Raw genomic sequence first — 8,089 nt, 5'->3', positions numbered from 1 at the left:
AAAAGTTTTTCTCTTCTTCCTCTCCTTCCTTTCATTCTCTCTTTGTTTTTTATTTGTTTTATTATTGCTTCCACATGACCTTTTGGGTTTCAGATCCAAAATCGTCTTTATAGGGGCTCCTGGGTGGCTCAGTCTGTTAAGCATCCAACTTTGGCTCAGGTCATGATCTTATGGTTCGTGGGCTCGTGACTTACATTGGGTTCTGTGCTGACAGCTTGGAGCCTGGACCCTGTTTCAGAGTCTCTCTCTCTCTCTCTCTCTCTCTCTCTCTCTCTCTCTGTATCTACCCCAATCATGGTATGTCTCTTTCTCTCTCAAAAATAAATAAACATTAAAAAAATTCAAAATTGTCTTCATAACAGTTAAAAATTATGTTTCCCATGAGTTGTTAAGGGCATAAAGAAACAATGAGGGAGAGAGTAAGAGGAGGTGGTTTTGTTTAATTTCTAGTAAAGACGGTTGATTTTCTCCCCACCTTCTGAAGTCAACAATTTTGAATTAAAATGAAATCTCAGGGGAAATTAGACTCTTTAATGAGTAGGAGAACTCATCTATGCCCCCATATCCTCAATAAAACTTGCTTAGGTTTTCTGTCTAAAATAAACATTTGTAGTTCTCTTTACTACCCCCCTACCAAGAGTCCTTACTTATGACCATAAATGCCTACTTCCTACACAAAGTCTAGCTAGATTATTGCATCAAATTTTGTTTAATATTTTACATTTATTTTATTTCAAGTCCAAAGGTTTTTAAGAAGTTATGGTTTTTAAGTCTAGAGAGGTCTATTCAGTCATTACTTTTTATATGTGAGCTGAAGTGGCATGCACCATTTCTGGTATTTCCACTCAGTGTTCCATGAATGATTCTCCATGCTCTTTTCATTTCTATGAGTATGACAGTATGATATAGATAAGAACAGTCACCCTGAAAGCCAGCTGTAAATGATGGAAAAGAAAAATGTAGGAACTTGGAAATTTAAATGAAAGTTTTGAGATATGTGTTAATTCAGAACAACTATTTAATCCTTTATATAGGAAAGAATTTTTATATTTCATCAGTATTATTATTATTTACTTTTTTGATGCAAAATGTTGGTTTTTTTGTTTTTTTTTTTTTTTTTTTTTTTTTTTTTTTTATTAAAGCAAGGCAACAGGAACCTTGAGCAGAAAGAGTTGTACTGGGATTGTGAGGAGTGATTGATTATATACTTTTAAGTAGGGGAGGGTAGAGTTAAAGGAAATTTCCAAAAGGATTTTCATATGTTAAAGACGGCTTATAGGATCCTGCAGGTCTGGCTATTGTCAAGCTATGGTTGCCTTTGCCTCTAGCTAAGCATTAGCATTAAGACCTTTGTGAGTTCCTTGCCTTCCTATATACCATTCTTCTTTATCCATCAGTCAGAGAGGGAATAAAACCATAAGAGAGTCTTCAATACAGAAAACAAACTGAGGGTTGCTGGAGGGGAAGGGGGTGGGTTAAATGGCTGATGGGCATTAAGGAGGGCACTTTTTAGGATGAGCACTGGGTATCATATGTAAGAGATGAATCACTGGGTTCTATTCCTGAAGCCAAGACTATGCTGTATGTTAACTAACTCGAATTTAAATAAAAATAAAAGACAGTTGTGAGTTCCTTGAGGAATATCATACTCTACTTGACTCAGTTATTTATCAATAGGGGTTGCAAATTGTAAGGAAATTTAATTTTATTTACATTTCTTTTGCTTTGTTCTCCTCATCATTTCCCCTCTGAACAGTTTTGACCCTTAAATCTTTAAGGTTGCCTGGTGTGAAAGGTCTTATCTTTTGTAACTTCTTGCTGAATAGGACCATAGAAATGTGCTTACCCATGGGTCAACGTTATACATTTTGGATTTTTAAATTAACTAAAAAGTCTTAGTGAAAGGATAAATAATAAAATGGTAGTTACTACAGAAAAAGTGATGAAATTGAGAGCACTGAAAGAGCTAAAAACAGAAAAATTTTATTGAATAAAGTGATACATGTGAGTGGAGTATAGAATTATTCTTAAATCTTATTTGAGTAATACGTACAGTATCAAGGGACAAAGTATACTTGTAAGGACTTATATGGCCATCATTACTCTTGTAGGATTAAATGATGAGTTAATTTTCTAACAAATAAGTTTAGAAATCTAGGTATGTAATTTGACAAATTAATATGCATCTTGGGGCTAACGAATTAAATTTTGGATCCATAAATATAATATAAATGTTTCTATAACCATAAGTCTAGGATAATCAAATAGTCTGTGGAGAAAGTTCTTGACCATTAAACTTCACAAAAATAAAAAGTGCAATTGAAGAACAGAGTAAGAGAATTAGAATGGATAAAGATGAAATTAGAATCAACTGAGATAATATTCTCAACAAATTGTACATACAATAAAAAGAATAGAATGGAAGACAATTGTATACAAGGACACTTTGTGTCCATAAACACAGATTATGGTGAAAATTATATAGGTTAGATATATACATGAGATTTCCAATGTTTTTCTTAATTTCAATTTCAGCTCCTTTTGTATTTCTAATAATCTTGACTTAACACATTTGAAAATATGGTGAGAAGGAACGTGAAGAAATCTCCCTCTACTTCTTTTTTAAAAAATGCTTTCTGTCTCAATAAGTGTGCATTTTCTTTTTTTTTCTTTTCTTTTCTTTTTTCTTTTCTTTTCTTTTCCTTTCCTTGTCTTTTCTTTTCTTTTTTTTCTTTTCCTTTCCTTTACTTTCCTTTCCTTTCCTTTTCTTTTTTCTTTTCTTTTCCTTTCCTTTCCTTTCTTTCCTTTCCTTTTCTTTTCCCTTCTTTTCTTTTCTTTTCTTTTCTTTTGAGAGATAGAGAGTGTGAAAAGTGGAGGGGTAAAAGAAGAGGAAGAGAGAGAGAATCTTAAGCAGGCTCCCTATGCAGGACTTAATTCCACCACCCTGAGATCATGACCTGAGCCAAAATCAAGGGTCAGATCCTCAAATGACTCAGCCACCCAGGAGCCCCATCTCTCTCTACTTCTAATCTCTCCTTCCATTTTGTCCTCCATACTTCCATGACAGGAAGTTTTTTTAACTTTTAATTTTATTAATAATGAAATTATTAATTAATGTTGTCATTCCTTTTCTCAAAAACATTCAGGAGCTCCTATCCTGTGCAGACTTAAATGCAACTCTTTTACCTCTTTTACTTACTTATTTGGTCTATTCAGCCATTACAACCACTCATTCTCTGCAGTGCAGTGACAAACTGTGAAATCAGCTTTGAGTCTGCTAGAGAGTGAAGGCTGAGGTAGTTCTTTAGTACTGATGATGTCCCCACATTTTCCTATTCGTTCAAACATGAAGGTGTTGCTTTGATAAACCAGCAGAGGTTCATGTTGGTAGAGAAAACCCAAGGAGGAATTTTGTAAAGTATTTCAATGATATATAAATTACCCAGAATTTAAAGAGCAAGTCAAAGCAAGAAATTAGCTTCCTTCTCCACTCTAGCAGGAAGGTGTTATCTACAGCACAATGATATGGAAAACAGGTCAGGAAAATTTCACAGATACGTGCTGCACCAGCCTCTGCTCTGTATAGCAATGTAGGGACTGTGCATTCTGTATCCTTGCTATAATTAACCTGAAACTGTATTCATTCCCTTTTAATTTTTAAAGCTTATTTATTTCTTTTGAGAGAGAGAGAGGGAGAGGGAGAGAGAGAGAGCATGAGTGGGGTAGGGGCAGAAAGAGGGAGAGAGAGTTCCAAGCAGTTTCCATGCCGATAGCATAGAGCCCCACACAAGGCTAGATCAAAAGTTGGTCGCTTAACTGACTGAGCCACCCAGATGCCCCTAACCTGAAACTTTATAACTGGTATGTGTTGCAAGGAGGGTGGGGAGACGGTTAGAGGGTATTTTATTTTCCTTTTTAATGTTTATTTATTAATTGAGAGAGAGTGTGTATATGTGCACGAGCAGGGGAGGGGCAGACAGAGAGACAGAGAATCCTAGGCATGCTCTGCAATATCAGTGCAGAGCCCGATGGGGGGCTCAGTCCCATCAACCACGAGATCATGACCTGAGCCAAAATCAAGAGTTGGAGGCTTAGCCTACTGAGCTACCCCAGGTGCTCCTGGAGGGTCTCTTAAATCTACAAATGTCTTAAGACATTCTTATCCTTTTATGATTTATGCATTATTTCTCATGCTCATAATTTCTCCCTGAAATTGTTTTACAACCTCAAGTCTGAGTGATATTTTCCTCTCCATAAATATATTGTTAACCAATTTCTCCACATGAATACATGCATGTATACATATAAATCAGATGCATGTACATGTACATACATATTCTTGGTGCACTCCACCTGACGTCTGAAGACTCATCTGCTCCTTACCCTTACTTCGCATTGTACCTTGAAAATTACTATTTTAGTAGTGGCTGCATGGCTCCGTCGGTTAAGCATCTGACTTCAGCTCAGGTCATGATCTCACAGTTTGTGAGTTCGAGCCCCACGTCCAGCTCTGTGCTGACAGCTTAGAGCCTGGAGCCTGCTTCAGATTCTGTGTCTCCCCCTCTCTCTGCCCCTGCCCTGCTTGCACTTTGTATCTGTCTTTCAAAAATAAATGAACACTAAAATTATTTTTAAATGTTAAAAAAGAATAAAATAATATAAAATAACTAACATAAAATAAATGCCTATTTTATACTATTGGTGATAATAGTAATAAGCAATAAGAGTTATTGGCACTAAATCCTTGTTTGTACTACCAGTATAAGAAGAAAGTACATAGTTAATGACTGCTATTAATTACATCAAAATAATTTGGATTGAAGATGAAATTACCTACAGGTATGTGTATAGAAAGAAAAGAAAGAACTGAAAAACTTGGAGGATCAGACATGCTGTCACAAAAACAAATGAGGAAATAATGACAGAAATCTTTACATATTAGTTTCTGACTCTTGAGACATTTGCTATATGAAGTAGACAACTAGTTTTTTGTTGTTGTTTTTTTCCGAAGAGTAATTCTTTACTGGGTGTACACGCTTAACACATAAGTTCCCAAATTATTTTAGAATCTTTAAAAATTCCCATGCCCTTTACTTTTGTTGTCCCTGTGCTGATTTTTGTAGATGCTCACATATTATTACTTATGTTCATAGTAGCATTTTACTGATGTTTAATTTGCCTTAAATAGCACAAAATTTAAAATTAATAGTATTGTGTGCTTTCAACCTTAAGATAATAACAAGTCTTTTTATATTTATTTATTTATTTATTTATTTATTTATTTATTTATTGAGAGGGAAAGAAAGCAGGGAGGGACAGAGAGAGGGAGAGAGAGAATCTTAAGCAGGCTCCACGCTAAGCATGGAGACCAATGTGGGGCTCAATCCCATAATCCTGAGATCATGACCTGAGCTGAAATCAAGAGTTAAATGCTTAACCGACTGATCCACCCAGGCACCCTAATAAGCAGTCTTTTTAAAAAACCCTTGTTTAAAATATTTTCCTTTATGATAGTTATTCTAATCATGTTTTACTGTTTTCTTCCATGTTCTCTTCTCCACTTAGTGCCAAGACTCCTTCACTGACATAAATTCAAGCCAACAGATGACCCTTTCCACTTAGGCAGATACATACAGGCCATACATGTGGTCTCCCTTGGATTCAACTGTGTCTACCTTTCACAACTCATATATATATATATATATATATATATATATATATATATATATGTATAGAGAGGAAAATATCGTATATTTTATATATACATATATATGTTTATATGTGTGTGTATATATATACAGACACACACATACATAAAGAGAAATAGGAAAATATCATATATATATATATGTCTCTGTCTCTCTCTCTATTTATATATATATATATATATATATATAGCCTCAACTGACCAATGTTGATCCATAGGTAGAGACATCTCTACACCCCTATTCAGCAGGAAAAAGTTGACAGAAAATGAAACCTTCCACCCTCAGCCACCTTAAAGATTTAAGGGTCCAAATTGTTCAGGGAGAGAATGATGTGGGAAACAAAGGCAAAGGAAAAAGAAAAAATCCCCTACTACTTACAGGCCATTGGTAAGTCCTTAAAACAAGCAGAGTGACATTCCTCTAGGGATTCAGCTGCCTTGATTACCACACTTTGCTAAGGGCAAAAGGTAATCTTAGCCTGAACCCCCAAGATCCTCTAAGTCTACTTTAACATATAAACATTCCTTTGGAAACTTCCTTTATCTCTACACTGCAAGATACTATTTAGCAATCATCTGCCAAGTATCTGGCCCACTGGTATATATCTGAAGGGTCTCATGACTGACTTTTTATTAAACAATAATAAATTACCTTTTCCTTAACAACAGTTAGCTCTTTCACGATCCTGGAAACCTTATTTCCAAAATACCTTGGAGGCTTGTATTGTCCCTAACCCCTTCCCAACTTGAAAGTATATAACCAGTCTCTCATCACAATGTCAGTGCAGCTCTTTCTGCCTATAGGTCTTTTTCTGTGCTTTAGTAAAACCACCTTTTGCACCAAAGACACGTCAAGAATTCTTTCTTGGCCATCGGCTCTAAACCCCAACACTTCAAACCACATCAAAAATCATATTTTTAAATACCTATATATGGCAATTATTTTCATTGTTCTATATGTTAGTAAATTTACTGATGCTTTATGAATTATAAAATGTGATAATTATTAAAACGTGGGTTGTTTGATGAGATAGTATATAAAGCGTAATGTGTATTTATGTATATGTAAATCTATATATGCTCATATATTGTTATTTTAAAAAGGACTCTGCAGATAAAATATACTTGTTGATACTCAAAAGGCTAACTCTAATTTGGAGCAAGATACGATGTACCTTGCAGGATAATACCTTGCAAATAACACCTGAGGTATGACTCCCTTGACAGAATGACGTTAATTGTTGTCATTAATAATTTCCCTAAATATACAGGGTCTCCAATCTCCTTGTCATATTCTATTTCATAATCTCTAAAGCTAAGCTTTACTCATGTTCATATTTAGAAGGTAAGTTTTGCAGAATGTTGAACGAAAATATCTCCCTTCAAAATATGTTCTTTTCTAGAAACATTTATGCTTTTAACTAGCCTCAGTGCTCTTGGCTGGCACCCCCGCTGATTTTGCTGACAGCAGAGAAACTACTGGTGCTCTGGAGTCATCCTAGTCATCTTTTACACTTGGAAAATATGGCACTCTGCTCTAATTTTATTCTTGATGTGGAAAATGGTGTCTGTTAATGCCTACAATAGAGCAGTGGTGTTTTGTTAGTAAAGGACATTTCCTTTTTAGCATTTCCGTATTGAGAATAAAATATTGTAAGCAACTATATTTCACAAGTTTACTACAACATACAATCTAGTCCAGCCCTTAACATCTACATATACACACATGTATATAGAGTATATAATAAACATATAAAAATATAATATTCATAATTACATTCCTGCTATTATATTTCTATTTATCATCAATCTGAATACTTCTTTTATTTTTTATTTAAAAAAATTGTAATGTTTATTTATTTTTGAGAGAGAGAGAGACAGAGTGTGAATGGGGGAGGGATAGAATCCAAAGCAGGCTCCAGGCTCCTGATGTGGGGCTCGAACTTACAAACCATGAGATCATGACCTGAGCTGAAGTCAGACACCTAACCAACTGAGCCACCCAGGTGCCCCTGAATACTTCTTTTAAGGACTCAACAAATGCCCATATTTTATGGCCTTTCTCATAAATCAGCATTTTTTTATTTGTATCACTTCTTTCCAACAAGTTTGATTCTTTAGTGTTTTTTTTAATGTTTATTTATTTATTTTTGAGAGAGAGAGAGAGAGAGAGAGAGAGAGAACAGGATGGGAAGATAGAGAGGGAAAGAGAAAGAGAATCCCAAGCAGGCTCCATGTTCTCACTTCAAGAGCCCAACATGAGGCTTGAACTCAAGAACCATGAAATCATGACCTGAGCTGAAATCAAGAGTTGTTTGCTTAACTGACTGAGTCACCCAGGTTCTTCAGTTCCCTGGTTCTTCAGGGAAATCTGAAATCTGG

The sequence above is a fragment of the Panthera pardus genome, unplaced genomic scaffold, assembly GCF_024362965.1.
Source record: "Panthera pardus isolate Hobbes unplaced genomic scaffold, ASM2436296v1 HiC_scaffold_10, whole genome shotgun sequence".
Lineage (NCBI taxonomy): Eukaryota > Metazoa > Chordata > Mammalia > Carnivora > Felidae > Panthera > Panthera pardus.
The sequence above is the reverse complement of the archived record's forward strand: the minus strand, read 5'-3'. Positions refer to the sequence as shown.